Source organism: Mus musculus, chromosome 4 (genome assembly GCF_000001635.26).
Source record: "Mus musculus strain C57BL/6J chromosome 4, GRCm38.p6 C57BL/6J".
Lineage (NCBI taxonomy): Eukaryota > Metazoa > Chordata > Mammalia > Rodentia > Muridae > Mus > Mus musculus.
Window position 1 is genome coordinate 109343357 of NC_000070.6, and position 16176 is coordinate 109359532.

General features: G+C 41.0%; 1 protein-coding gene and 1 long non-coding RNA gene across 8 annotated transcripts in view; both read left to right on the top strand.

Annotated features, from left to right (window-relative positions):
* The window catches only part of Eps15 (epidermal growth factor receptor pathway substrate 15), a 107643-nt gene that overhangs the window by 63182 nt on the left and 28285 nt on the right, over positions 1–16176 (top strand). The gene's annotated exons all lie outside the window — the stretch shown is intronic.
* On the top strand, positions 7–15881 carry Gm52702. Its single transcript, XR_003955255.1, has 2 exons — positions 7–4769; positions 11080–15881. It is a non-coding gene; the product is annotated as a predicted gene, 52702 (long non-coding RNA).

The following is a 16176-nucleotide window of genomic DNA, read 5'->3' on the forward strand; positions in this document are numbered from 1 at the left end:
GTAAGTGGGCTGTAAAATGTACTGCTCTGATTCTCGTGGAGGAATTTTCATGCTAAATGTATTTACTAGTTGATGGGCATGATATTAGGTCTAGGGAATACCTAATATTTGTTGAACATAATCTTTTTTAAAAAATGATGGTTGTTGCTCTGAATTCTGGCCTTTAAATATATTACTGCAATGAGAAAGCAGTGTTTTTAGCACATATTCTTAAATTTGAAAATATTTGAATATTTATCTGCATATTATTCATTAAAGATAACTTTGAATGACTTGATTTAAATATTATTACACCAATAAAATTAAAATAGATCATCAAAAACCAAATTGCTTTTTCACGCATGTAAGATTTTTGTCAGCTGAGGTACCTACTGTTTTCAAAGACGGTTTCTCATGTCACTGGGAGGGTGGAAATGATAGAGATTTAAAATAACATCTTATGAAATGCTTTGTAGCCAAAATATTGGAAACTTTGTCATAAAGAGATTTAATTCATTTTTGCTGTGTTGCATTAGTATTTTTATTTTATAAATAGAGGAGATTAAAAAACCTGTTTTTATTTGATAAGTGTGGCAGTGTTTTAAACATTAAAAACAGTATTCAGCAGTGTTTGCTGTGGCCATGTTACTGGGTTGTGCTCCTGAGTGCTGTATGGGTGTTGGGTGTGCAGGCACTGGTAGCATTGCCAGCAAGAGCTCATGGGTGGACATTTCCTAATGTGTCACTTACGTGTCAGGTCTTTCTGCTTGTACTAATGGTGTTGAATGGGCAGAGACAGGGATTTCTTAGACCCATCCTTCCGTTTGCTAGAGGAGAAGCACGGTCGGCTGGGGAAGATGATTCACTGAAGGACTGAGGAAGCCAGAGAGACGTGTGGTTGGAGTTGACTCTGATTGGATGACTGCCTTTGTTTTATGTATTGGAATTTTCCTAAAAGTGGTGTGAAAGTCAAGAGATTTATTACCAGCATTTCTCTTTCAGCTAATGAGAAGGAAGCTGTAGGCTGGTAAGCTGCCGGAGTTTTGTGTCATTTTAAGCTTCTTGAGAAATGCAAACACTAAACCTTAATTTTAGTAGTTATTGCTGGACACAGCTTAGGAACAGAGGACAAAAATCTATGAAAGTTGGGGTTTTTTTCCCAATATAATCACTGGTATAATCATAGACAACTTTGAGATTTAACCAACTGCTATTCTGAAATATACAGGTTCTTGTAATAGACAGTGTTTTGTTATTTGAGTACATTTATAGGGAAAAACAAACAGGATGGAGATTTAATAGCCAGTTTAGGAGAGAGCTAGAACTTATATTATTCCTTGAATATCCTCAAATATTTGGTTTCTTATAATTATATAAATTTTATTGCTAAAATTTCTCCAGAATATACTTGCACATCTTGATTAATGGTATTAGTAAAGTAACAATAAGCTTTTTGAGATCCATAATGTATGTTTGGCACATGAGTTCTGAACTGGTTTTTGCATAGGGTACTTGAGACATTTTGGAGCTTGCTTAGTGTAGAACAAGAACTGCTGGCTGAAAATAAATCCACTGAAAATTAACACTGAGGTTAATGAAACTTCTGGATTAGTAGAGTCATCTATGTATTATCAATGGTAATGAGATGCTAGACCAAGAATGATGATCTACGTACATACAAACAAACAATCATTTGGATATATATATATGCAATCCGAAACACCTCATTTTGTGATCATTTCCTGTTTTCTGAAGCACAAAAAGCAAAATTGGTAAGAAGTGGAGTTGATTACCTACTGAGGTAGCTCTGATTTACTGTTCAGTAATGAGGTCCAGAGTAGGAGTAATACTGATAGTTAAATCTGTAATTCCAATTTTCAGTCCTTTTTTTCTTTTTCTTTTTTTAAACAGTGTTTCATGTAACTCAGACTAACATTGAACTCACTGTAGTTGAGGGTGACCTAGGCCTCCTGATCCTCTTGCTTCCACCTCCCAGGTTTAGAGATTACAAATGTCCACCACCATAGCATGATCTCAGTACTGCATTTCTGTCTTTTCTGGAAAAAAGACCATTTACTAGAGCTGTTATTAAATGGTAGCATCTAAGAAAGTGTACTTCGCTACTTCTTCCTGACTCTACTTTCTAATGGAGATGCTAATAAGAAATTAAGTTTAGCCTATCATTGAGGATCCTACCTTGTCTCTTTTGAATGTGTTGTTTCTCTAGCTAATAAAGTAAATAATTATACAGATTCATATCTCAAGCATAGAAAAAAGGTTTTAAAACCAAGAGCATTAATATGAGTATCCTGCCTACACATATGTATGTGCACCATATGTGTGTGCGCCACACCTGGTGTCTGCAGGGGATGGGGGTGGTGGTGGTGGTGGTGGTGGTGGTGGTGGTGGTGTCTGGTCCCTGGAGCAAGTTACAGGCAGTTATGAGCCACCATGTGGGTACAAGGAAATGAACCTCGGTCCTCTGCAAGAATAGTGAGTGCTCTTAACTCCCAAGCTATCTTTCTAACCCCACCTGGAGTTTTTTGGTTGGTCTTATTTTTGCTTTTGTTTTGGTGCTGAAGATTGAAATTGAGGCCTCGTGCATATTAAGCACATGCTCACTCACAGAGCTACACTCCAGTCAAGTTTTTGGTTTTGTATTTATATATGCTCTCTACTTTAAAGTAAAATACTAATTTTCTTTTTTTTCTTCATTTTTATTGGTTATTTTATTTATTTACATTTCAAATGTTATCCCCCTTCCCAGTTTCCCTTCCATAAGCTTCCTATCCCCTCCTCCCTCCCCCCTACCTCTGTAAGGGTGATCCCCATCTGCACACACACTCCTGCCTCCGTGGCCTAGCATTCCCCTATTCTGGGTCATCAAGCCTCCATAAGACCAAGGCCTCCCCTCCCAGTGATGCCAGATAAGGCAATCCTCTGCTACACATCCAGCTGGAGCTATGGGTACCTCCCATGCACTCTTTGGTTGGTGGTTTAGTCCCTGGGAGCTTTGGTGGGGGGGGGGGGGGCGTCTGGTTGGTTGATATTGTTGTTCTTCCTATGAGGTTGCAAACTCCTTCAGCTCCTACAGTCCTTGCCTTAACTTCCCTATTATGGTCTCTGCGCTCAGTCCAATGTTTGGCTGTGTACATCCACATCTGTATTGGTCAGGCTCTGGCAGAGCCTCTCAGGGGGCAGCTATATGGGGCTTCTGTCAGCAAGCACTTCTTAGCATCAGCAAGTGTCTCGGTTTGGTGTCAGCAGATGGGATGGATCCCTAGGGAGCCCACATACACATGGAAGCTGAACTAGTATCTATTCACTGATAACTTAGTCAGGGAAGAAATAAAGAAAGAAATTAAAGACTTTTTAGAATTTAATGAAAATGAAGGCACAATAAACCCAACTTAATGGAACACAATGAAAGCAGTGCTGAGAGGAAAATTCATAGCTCTGAGTGCTTCCATAAAGAACCTGAAGAGAGCATACACTAGCAACTTAACAGAATATCTGAAAGCTCTAGAACAAAAAGAAGCAAATACACCCAAGAGTAGACCTGCAGGAAATGATCAAACTCGGGGCTGAAATCAACCAAGTAGAAACAAGAGAACTATACAAAAAAATCAACAAAACCAGGAGCTGGTTCTTTGAGAAAATCATCAAGATAGATAAACCCTTAGCAAGACTAACCAGAGGGCACAGAGACAGTATCCAAATTAACAAAATCAGAAATGAAAATGGAGACATAACAACAGAAACTAAAGAAATGCAAAAAAATATCAGATCCTGCCACAAAACTTGAAAATCTAGATGAAATGGATGATTTTCTAAGTTTTTGTTTCTTGTGTGGTCTGTGAGTTCTCATCTTGAAACTCTTTCTCTCTTTTCTTCTCCCTGCTCCCAGTCACCCTGTACTGACGCTTGCAGTGAGATCTCTGTCCCCTGAGTGCCAGTTGTACATTTCCGTTTAGTCATCTTAGTGTTTATCATTTGAAAGCTGGTCAGTCTAAAGCAGGTCTTGTTGGAAAATAAATAGCTTCAAGTTTGGACTTATTTCTGTCAATACTTTTCTTTTGAGTTGCTGACATCTCAAATATATATTTGAGACGTTTTGGGGGTAACAGTGCTTGCTGTGCAAGCATGAAGACCCAAGCTAGAATCCCCAGTTCCCACATAAAAATCTAGGCACTGCTGCACATGCTTATAACTCCAATGTAGTAGAAAGTAGAGATAGGATCACTGAGATAGGCTGGCCACCAGCCTAACTCCAAGTTGAGTGAGAGATCCTATCTTAAAGGATAAGATGGAGAGTGATGAGCTGGAGCGATGGCTTAGTGGTTAAGAGCACCTACTACTCTTCCGAAGGCCCTGAGTTCAAATCCTAGCAACCACATGGTGGCTCACAACTATCTGTAATGGGATCTGATGCCCTTTTCTGGGGTGTCTGAAGACAGCTACAGTGTACTTACATATAATAATAAATAAATCTTAAAAAGAAAAAAAGAGTGATCTAGTTGGACATCTGAAGCCTTCCCTGACTTTTCCAGACCTGTATGGCACAAGAAAGCACACAGGTGCATGTGCATCTTCCACCTTGTATGAGCTTCTTGAGCTTAGAAATTCTGCTTTGGATCACGTATGTCTTCCATTGTATTTGGAAATACAGAGTTAGATATTTAAGGAAAGTGTTCAAATTAAAAATAAACAGACTGAACTTATACAAGAAATTAAAAGTAGGGCAGAATGCACCCAGAACCCACTGGCAGGAAGGATTAAGAGCATAGTAGGTGTAGTGGCTATTCCTGGTTGTCAACTTGACAATATTTGGAATGAACTACAATTCGGAATTGGAAGGCTCACCAGTGACCCTTATCTGGAGGCTTGGAGATCCTTATCTGGATCTTGGTTTGAAGATCTTGAGCCATAGTGGCTATGGATTCCAGAAGATTGAATCTCCGAGTTAAGGAACACACCTTTAATCTGGGCTACACCTTTTGCTGGAGACAATATAAGGACATTGGAAGAAGGGAGTCTAGCTCTTGCTCTTGCTCCTGCTCCTTCGCCTGCTTGCTGCGTGAGACTGAGTAACTGCTAGATCCTTGGACTTCCATTCACAGCTGTGACTGAACGATTGTTGGGAATTGAGCTGCCGACTGTAAGTCATCAATAAATTCCTTTATTATCTAGAGACTATCCATAAGTTCTGTGACTCTAGAGAACCCTGACTAATACAGAAGTTGGTACCAGGAGTGGTTCTAGAGTAACAGAAGTACAAGGATGAATCTTTTAAAATACTGGAATTGGCTTGTTGATCCACCAGCACTTTCAAATATTGAAACCTCTCCAGATTCTCTCCCTCCTGGGAGCTCAGAGAATTTTGAAGACCCATGGTTGAAACTATATTCCGAACTTAAAGAAGCTAATGCCCTTGATTTTCTTAATGAATTAGGTGATTCAGTGCACAAAGCTTTCTACAAGATGGGGAAAAAATCGAAAAATGATTTTACTGGCTGGCTGCTCTTAGTATCTGTGGAAAAAATGATGAATGAAAGGAAGGAGTTGTGTGATAAAATCGAAAGGCTCCAGACACAAGTAAACGATCTAAAAGTTGCTAAGTGTGTCCTTGAGGAGAATCTTCTCTCTTGTAGCAATAGAGCTCAAGTTGCAGAAAATCAAACAGAAACTCTCATTGTAAGGTTGGCTGAACTACAGAGAAAATTCAAGTCTCAGCCTCAGAGTGTGTCGACAGTTAAAGTAAGGGCTCTAATTGGCAAAGAATGGGATCCTACAACATGGGACGGGGATGTGTGGGAAGACCATGTTGAAGCTGAGAATTTTGAATCCTCAGATTCTCAAGGGTTTGCCCCACCTGAGGAAGTAGTACCCTCAGCCCCACCTCTTGAAATAATGCCTTCCCCACATGAGGAAATTAATTTTGCAGAGTCTGCTCACGGCCCACCAATAGTTTCTTCTAGACCTGTAACCAGACTCAAAGCAAAACAGGCTCCTAGAGGGGAGGTAGAAAGTATAGTCCATGAGGAAATTCGCTACACTACTAAGGAGCTTAATGAGTTTGCTAATTCATTCAAGCAGAAACCTGGTGAATATGTGTGGGAATGGATTTTAAGGGTGTGGGATAAGGGTGGAAGGAACATAAAACTAGAGCAGGCTGAGTTTATTGACATGGGTCCTCTGAGTAGAGATTCTAGGTTTAATACGGAAGCTCGCATAGTTAAAAAAGGTGTCAAAAGTTTGTTTGAATGGTTGGCTGAGGTGTTTATCAAAAGATGGCCTACTGGAAATGACTTGGAGATGCCTGATATTCCGTGGCTTAGTGTTGATGAAGGGATTTTAAGACTTAGGGAAATTGCAATGCTAGAGTGGATATATTGTGTAAAGCATAATTGTCCACAATGGGAAGGTCCAGAAGATATGCCTTTCACCAGCTCTATAAGACGCAAATTGGTGAGAGGGGCACCAGCACATTTGAAGGGTTTTGTTCTTTCCCTTTTCCTTGTGCCAGATCTTAGCATTGGAGATGCTTCTGCTCAATTAGATGAATTAAATTCACTGGGTTTAGTTGGATCCCGAGGTAACAAGGGCCAGGTGGCAGCATTGAATCGCCGGAGACAAGGTGATCCTAGTTATTATAATGGACAGCGTAGACAAAAGAATGTTTATAATAACATACCCAGTAATGGTCAGCACAGGAGAGGTGAAATTTATAATGGCATGACTCGCTTGGACCTTTGGTACTGGCTAATCAATCATGGTGTTTCCAGGAATGAAATACATAGGAAGCCTACTGCATATTTGTTTGATCTGTATAAGCAGAAAAATTCTCAAACAAATGAAAGAAAGGCTACATTAGATCGTGGTAAACAGCAATCTCGGCCAGTGAATCAATTTCCAGACTTGAGACAGTTTGCAGATCCGGAACCCCTTGAATGAAGGGGTGGCCAGGTTCCTCTGAGGAAGGATCTTGATAAGACACTCAAAGGTTTTGCTGTTACCCTTTCTCCAGTTCTTCCCCAGAGGGACCTACGGCCTTTTACAAGGGTAACTGTACACTGGGGAAAAGGAAATAATCAGACTTTTCGGGGTCTGCTGGATACTGGTTCTGAGTTGACACTGATCCCAGGGGATCCCAAGAAACATTGTGGCCCTCCAGTTAAAGTAGGGGCTTATGGAGGGCAGGTAATTAATGGAGTTTTGACTGATGTCCGACTCACAGTAGGTCCAGTAGGTCCCCGGACACATCCTGTGGTGATTTCCCCAGTTCCAGAATGTATAATTGGGATAGATATACTCAGAAATTGGCAGAATTCTCATATTGGTTCCCTGAACTGTAGAGTGAGGGCTATTATGGTTGGAAAGGCCAAATGGAAGCCTTTAGAGTTGCCTCTGCCAAAGAAAATAGTGAATCAAAAACAGTATCGTATTCCTGGAGGCATTGCAGAAATTACTGCCACTATCAAGGACTTGAAAGATGCAGGGGTGGTGGTTCCCACCACATCTCCATTTAACTCTCCTATCTGGCCAGTGCAGAAAACAGATGGATCATGGAGAATGACAGTTGATTATCGAAAACTAAATCAAGTAGTAACTCCAATTGCAGCTGCTGTACCAGATGTAGTTTCGTTACTTGAGCAAATTAACACATCTCCTGGCACCTGGTATGCGGCTATTGATCTGGCAAATGCCTTCTTCTCAGTACCTGTCCATAAGGACCACCAGAAGCAATTTGCTTTCAGTTGGCAAGGCCAACAGTATACCTTCACAGTTTTGCCTCAAGGATATATTAACTCTCCTGCCCTGTGTCATAATTTAGTTAGAAGGGATCTTGATCGTTTGGATCTTCCACAAAATATCACATTGGTGCACTATATTGATGACATTATGCTGATTGGACCAAGTGAGCAGGAAGTAGCAACCACTTTGGACTCATTGGTAACACATATGCGTATCAGAGGATGGGAAATAAATCCAACCAAAATTCAAGGACCATCTACCTCAGTGAAATTCTTAGGAGTCCAGTGGTGTGGGGCATGCAGAGATATTCCTTCTAAGGTGAAAGATAAGTTATTGCACCTGGCCCCTCCTACAACCAAGAAAGAAGCACAACGTTTAGTGGGTCTATTTGGATTCTGGAGACAACACATCCCTCACTTGGGTGTGTTACTTAGGCCTATTTACCAAGTGACTCGGAAAGCTGCTAGCTTTGTGTGGGGCCTGGAACAGGAGAAGGCCCTTCAACAGGTCCAGGCTGCTGTGCAGGCTGCTCTACCACTTGGACCATATGACCCAGCAGATCCGATGGTACTTGAGGTGTCTGTGGCTGATAGAGATGCTGTTTGGAGCCTCTGGCAGGCCCCTGTAGGTGAATCACAGAAAAGGCCTTTGGGATTTTGGAGCAAAGCTCTACCATCATCTGCAGACAACTATTCTCCCTTTGAAAAACAGCTCTTGGCCTGCTATTGGGCCTTAGTGGAAACTGAACGTCTGACAATAGGACACCAAGTCACTATGCGACCTGAACTACCCATCATGAGCTGGGTACTATCAGACCCTGCAAGTCATAAAGTGGGACGTGCACAGCAGCAGTCTATTATCAAATGGAAGTGGTATATACGTGATCGGGCCAGAGCAGGTCCTGAAGGCACAAGCAAGTTACATGAAGAAGTTGCTCAAATGCCTATGGTTTCTACTCCTGTTACAATGCCATCTGCTGCCAAGCATGCACCTATAGCCTCATGGGGTGTTCCCTATGATCAACTGACCGAAGAGGAGAAGACTAGAGCCTGGTTTACTGATGGCTCTGCACGTTATGCAGGCACCACCCAGAAGTGGACAGCTGCAGCATTACAACCCCTTTCTGGGACAACCTTGAAAGACACAGGTGAAGGGAAATCTTCACAGTGGGCAGAACTTCGGGCAGTACACATGGTATTACAGTTTGTTTGTAAGAAGAAGTGGCCAGATGTACGATTATTCACTGACTCATGGGCTGTAGCCAATGGATTGGCTGGATGGTCAGGGACTTGGAAAGATCACAATTGGAAAATTGGTGAGAAAGACATCTGGGGAAGAAGTATGTGGATAGATCTCTCCAAATGGGCAAAGGATGTGAAGATATTTGTGTCCCATGTAAATGCTCACCAAAAGGTGACTTCAGCTGAGGAGGAGTTCAATAATCAAGTGGATAAGATGACCCGTTCTGTGGACAATCAGCCTCTCTCCCCAGCCATCCCTGTCATTGCTCAATGGGCACATGAACAAAGTGGCCATGGTGGTCGAGATGGAGGTTATGCTTGGGCTCAGCAACATGGGCTTCCACTCACCAAGGCTGACCTGGCTACAGCTGCTGCTGATTGCCAGATCTGCCAACAGCAGAAACCAACACTGAGCCCCAGATATGGCACCATTCCTCGAGGTGACCAGCCAGCAACCTGGTGGCAGGTTGACTACATTGGACCACTTCCTTCGTGGAAAGGACAGCGTTTTGTTCTTACTGGAGTAGATACTTATTCTGGTTATGGATTTGCCTTTCCTGCACGTAATGCCTCTGCTAAAACCACCATTCACGGACTGACAGAATGCCTCATCTATCGTCATGGTATTCCACACAGTATTGCTTCTGACCAAGGAACTCATTTCACAGCCAGAGAAGTACGACAGTGGGCTCACGATCATGGAATTCACTGGTCTTACCACATTCCCCATCATCCTGAAGCAGCTGGGCTGATAGAAAGATGGAATGGCCTTTTGAAGACGCAGTTACAGCGCCAATTAGGTGGTAACAGCTTGGAAGGCTGGGGCAGAGTTCTTCAGAAGGCAGTATATGCTTTGAATCAGCGCTCAATATATGGTACAGTTTCACCCATAGCCAGGATTCATGGGTCCAGGAATCAAGGGGTGGAAAACGGAATAGTTCCACTTACTATCACTCCTAGTGACCCTCTAGGAAAATTTTTGCTTCCTGTCCCCATAACTCTAGGTTCTGCTGGCTTAGAAGTTTTGGCTCCAGAGAGGGGAATGCTCCTACCAGGAGCTACAACAAACATTTCATTGAACTGGAAGCTCAGACTTCCCCCTGGTCATTTTGGGCTTCTAATGCCCTTAAACCAACAGGCTAAAAAAGGAATAACAGTGTTAGGAGGGGTGATAGATCCAGATTACCATGGGGAAATTGGATTACCTCTTCACAATGGTGGTAAGCAAGATTATGTCTGGAGTGCAGGAGATCCCTTAGGGCGTCTCTTAGTACTACCATGTCCTGTGATTAAAGTCAATGGGAAACTACAACAGCCTAATCCAAGCAGGATGACAAAGGACGCAGACCCATCAGGAATGAAGGTATGGGTCAATCCTCCAGGAAAAGAGCCAAGACCTGCTGAGGTGCTGGCTGAAGGTGAAGGAAATACAGAATGGGTAGTAGAGGAAGGTAGTTATAAATACCAATTAAGGCCACGTAACCAGTTGCAGAAACGAGGATTATAAAGTAATATGAATGCCCATTGTAAATTTACTAATGCGTTTGCGATTGTACGAGGGATAGTTATATCATGTTAGGCGTATTTACAACCTTGTTATTGTTTCATGTGAACATGAGATATTATTTGTGTCAAGTTGACAAGGGGTGGATTGTAGTGGCTATTCCTGGTTGTCAACTTGACAATATTTGGAATGAACTACAATTCGGAATTGGAAGGCTCACCAGTGACCCTTATCTGGAGGCTTGGAGATCCTTATCTGGATCTTGGTTTGAAGATCTTGAGCCATAGTGGCTATGGATTCCAGAAGATTGAATCTCCGAGTTAAGGAACACACCTTTAATCTGGGCTACACCTTTTGCTGGAGACAATATAAGGACATTGGAAGAAGGGAGTCTAGCTCTTGCTCTTGCTCCTGCTCCTTCGCCTGCTTGCTGCGTGAGACTGAGTAACTGCTAGATCCTTGGACTTCCATTCACAGCTGTGACTGAACGATTGTTGGGAATTGAGCTGCCGACTGTAAGTCATCAATAAATTCCTTTATTATCTAGAGACTATCCATAAGTTCTGTGACTCTAGAGAACCCTGACTAATACAATAGTAGGTGTTTATAAAGTCCCACTTTTATGTGACTTGGAATGGTGAGATGGCTCAGCAGTTAAGCTACTTGCTGTCAGGCTGAGTTCACTCTCCTAGACCCACAAAGATCCTTAGTTGACTCCTGCATGTTGTCCTCTGACCTCTGTTACACATGCCATGCCATGTGCATACCCAGATCCACAGAATAAATAAATGTAATAAAAGAAAAAGTTAGTAACTCAGGCTAGGAAATGAGTCAGTAAAAAGGACCTACATTCATTTCCCAGCACCCATATCGTGGCTCACAACCATCTGTAACTCCAGTGCCACAAAATCCTATGCTGCCTTCTGGCCTCTGTTGGCATCAGGCACTCATGTGGTGCACATATATACAGAGGTAAATCATTTATATACAGAAAAATCTTTAAAAAAATTTAAACTTGAAAAATAAGAGTTAATAACTCAGAGTAATTACCCTTTTTTTTTTTCATTTTATTTCATTTATTTGGCTTTTTACTCCCTGAGGAAAAGGGATACCTGTGGTTGGAGAAACAAGTCTTATTCATAAGTCAGTGGGGTTTTGTTTTCTTGTCTTACGGGTATTTGTTTGTTTGTTTAATCCAGTATAGCTGTAATTTGCTATTTAACCCAGACTTGTCTCAGGCTTGAGATTGCCCTGCCTACACCTCCCAGGTGCTGGAATTACAGGCATATGTCAGTGGACTTTGCATTTTCACTCCCTGGTGTGTTTTTAATGAAATAGACCTTTCCATGTTGCTAATATTCCATAGGTTTGTTAGGTTAACTTCTTCAGTAGTACATCAGAGTTGAATTAGTTAGACTCTTAGTAACTAGACTCTTAGTAAGTAGATTTAATATGTATTAAGAGTTTTGTGTGTTTAATTCATTTCTACATAGCTTCTCATGACATGTGGAGAGGTGAAGATGAATCTGTCAGTTTCCGCATTTTGAGTAGTTTCTAGAAAACAGGACATTTTTCTTAAAAATTCTTAATGAGTGAAGCCAAGATTCCCAATTCAGATAATCCTTTATTTATGAATGAGGTGTCTTCGATGTTCGCTAAAGTACACTTTGGCACTGTGTCACACCATTCTTGTTCATTCTGTCCCTGCTGCTCTGCACTGGTGTCCCCCTCTTCCCTTTGCAGTTCATAGAGCAGAAGCGGGGTGCACGCGCAGCAGTCTTCAGTGACTTCACCACCTGTGCAAGTGCTAGAACTGCACTGCCCTAGTTAGAGAGAACTGGGGGCAGAGGCCACTGCAGGAGGGGGAGGGAGACAGGCATCGGTGCCTTCATCTAGTTCCAGGAGAAACAAGTTTGTGCCACAATAAAATAATGGATCTGGATACAGATAATAATATAGAAGTTGCATGACAAAGTGAGTTAGTTTGTGGTAAAAGTTCTTTCTTATTCATATTAGCATATATGTTGCCACTTTTCATTTTGACTTAATTTTAAATCTGTTTACTGAGAGCAAAGGTTCTTGGCTGTGGATTTGTATTGGAAATGTTTTATTTTTAAATATTGTTTTATTTTTAAGCTTTTCTTTATAAAGAATTTTTTCAAATGTTCTGAGTGTTTACCTGAACATATGTATGTGCATATCTGGTGCTAATGAAGAATGCGTTGGGACTTTTCCAGTTCTGAACAGTAGTGAGCGACCGCCATATGGGTGCTGGGAACTAAACTTATGTCTGAAAGAGCAGCGGGTGCTCTCAACTGTTGCACTATCTCTTGTTTTGTTTTTAGCTTTTGAGACAAGATCACACTTTGCTGACATAGAAACACTCAGTTTTCCTCACCCCTGGACATGCTAGGATTGAAGGCATGAGCCGCCACACCTGCCTGGAGTTGTGTTGTAATTTTTATAGATGCTTCTTTCTTCATGCTGAAATATAAACAGAGAGAAACACAAGTTTTTATGTGGATGTTGATTAAGATTTAACTATTTTCGCTGGGCATGGTGACGCACTCCTTTAATCCCAGCACTTGGGAGGCAGAGGCAGGCGGATTTCTGAGTTTGAGGCCAGCCTGGTCTACAGAGTGAGTTCCAGGACAGCCAGGGCTACACAGAGAAACCCTGTCTCAAAAAAAAACCAGAAAAAAAAAAAAAAGATTTAACTATTTTCTAGAGGTATTTTGTCAGGAAACTTTTCCTTAAGGCCTCACTTTTGTATTAATTACAAGGTATGTTTTCATTGCAGCAAAGAAAAAGGAAAAAGTGGTAGGATTAGGTTAACTGAATGGAAGTATTTGCTCTTATATAAGAAAATGCAGGACTGCAGATATATTGCATTGGTTTGTGTAGTCTCTTCCCTCTTATGGAAGCCTATTTTCTGGTGTTATAATCAAGTCTCATTAAAAATATTGTTTTTGGAAATAGTTCATTGTATTACAGGAAATGAACATTGATCCTGTTACTGATAGTTCCTAAGTTAAAAAAAATCAGTTTGTCTTTTTTTTTAGGAAAACATTTAAATTAATAAAATAACCAGAGATGTGGTCTTTTTATTTTTAAAAGGGGGCAAATCTGGAGGAGGAATGGCCTAGTGGCTAAGAGCATTGGCTGCTCTTCCAGAGGACCCAGGTTCAGTTCCCAGCAACCCACATGGCAGCTCACAACTGCTAGAACTCCACTTCCAGGGACTTGAAGCCATCTTCTAGCTTCCCTGGGCACCGGCACACACAACATATATGCAGACAAAACACACCGTACACATAAAATAACAAAATAGATTTTTTTAAGAAAGTCAAACTTGACATTTTTTAATTGTAGAAAATAAAATGGGTCCAAGAAATTTGTAAAATACAGGTCCAGAAAATGGCTTATTAGGCAAAGCCTGAGGACCCACATAGTTAAGACAGGCCTCACTTTTACAAGTTGCCCCCTTCCCTGCATGCATACACACACACACACCACACATATCCAGACACACTTAATGAAATGCAGCAAATCATTAAATATAAGATACAGTAAAGCATGAGAAATAATGAAACTTTTCTATCAGTGAACATTTATTAACATTTGCTTTATTTTATATTTATTTGTGAATGATAATAAATATATGATAATACTATCTAAACCTTTCTACTCAGCTTTAAAAAATAAGAACGATGTCCTAGACACTTTCATATATGACCCTTTTAGGTAAATAATATTGTCCTTCTTTGGATTTATATTAAAAGATAACATATCTATGATTATGAAGACTAGATATGAGTAGAGAATGTGAAATTCTAGATTCTCGTTTGAGTTGTAGAAAAAGAAGTTGGATGGATGGGGAGAGTAACAATTTTACTATTTTTTTTTTTATTCTGTAATCTTTTTTTACAGTCCAGTCGTTATCCCCCTCCTGATCCCACCCTCTGACAGTTCCTCATCTCATGCCTCCTTCCCCCAGATTTACTATCTTTAATCTCTGAGTTTTGTTTTGTTTTTGTATGTGGTACAGTGTGGGTATGTGCATACATAGGGGATGTAGAGAGGAGATATACTGGTCTTTGCGGATTCTGGATTACCACCTGGTCATGAGCACAGAAATGGATGAAGCTTCTATTCCATTTCCTAGTACAGAAATTCATGTAATAGGGGTTGGAGGTATGGCCCAGTGGTTAAGAGCATGTTCTTCCTGCAGGCCTGAGTTCAGTTCTCAGCAACCACGTGAGATGGTGTACAACTATCTGTAATACCAGCTCCAGGGGTTTCCAGTGTCTCCATCCTCCATGGATACCTTCACCTGCAGGCACATACCCACATGCATGCACACACTCATAATTACAAAAAGAATATGTCTGTCTGTCTAAAATGTACTTAGTACATTATACTTAGAGGATATATCAAATATTAAGTTGGTAAAAACAAGCCAGTAATCTAAACCAAAAGTCTGAGAAGTGATCTGAATAGTTTCTTACTTGCCCATTTGTGCTTTAGTTTTCTTACCTGTGTGTGATGAGTGATAGCGGCTGTCTCTTGGATGTGCATGTGGGGTGTATGCATGTCACAGTACACCTATGGTGGTCTCTCCTTCCTCTGTGGAGGTCCTGAGAATCTTTATCCACTGAACCATCTTATCAACCTAGTCTTTAATACATAATCAATTAAAATTTCTCCTCTACAAAAACAGAGGTGGAGGACTTGCCTACCAAGCATAAGTCCCTAGATTCAATCCTCAGTTCAGCAAGGACAGATTTTAAGTGTGTTGTATAAGCTATATACATCAGTGAAGTGGTTTAAAATAATTATACACCAATGTTATATGCTAATCAAAAAAGCATTATGCTAATCAAAAGTACCCAGTTAGGAGAAAACTGTATGATTACATTTATGTAAAATTTCTAAATTAGATTTGTAGAAGAGAGAAATAGGTTGGTGGTCGCCTAGGACAGAGGAGAATGGGAGGTAAAAGAAGGGAGGTCAGGAATAAGGGGGGTGACTTGAAATGAGTAAGAGTGTCTTTGGGAGGTTGATGAAAATGCCTTTAGATGATGATTGTACAACTCCCTGAGTAAAGTAAAACTATTAATTCTGTAGCTGTAGATTCTCTCACAAAAGCTATTATAGAGAATATACTGGAGCCTGGGGAGAAGGGGTGGTGTCTTCTTAATCCCAGGACTCAGGAGGCTGATGCAGGTAGAAACCTGAATTGGAGGCCAGCCTGGTCTACAGAGTGAGGTCCAGGATAGCCAGGGCTACACAGAGAAACCCTGTCTTATTTAAATATTGGGAGTGGGATCGATCAGGAGGTGTTGGTTATATTGGTCAGAAACTGACACTGTAACAGTAGCAAAAAAAAAAAAAAAAAAAAAGCCTTGACAGAGATGCTTGGGAGAAGTAGCAGTGCCTCCGTGCGGCTGGGATAAACTGAGCGCTGGCGTGAGTCGGCACACAAGACAATGTAGGTTCTTAAGGGCTGTGAGGGGTTTTGATAAGTGATATGATTTGACACAAGAATTTGTTTTACTTTGTTTCATGCTTTTAAAGCATTGTTTTCCAGTTGTGATGGTATACCTGTAATTCCATGACTTTAGAGGTCAAGGCTAGCTATCCTTTGTTGCATCTGAGCTCAAGCCAGCTTGGGCTACATGAGGCCCATTCTCAAAA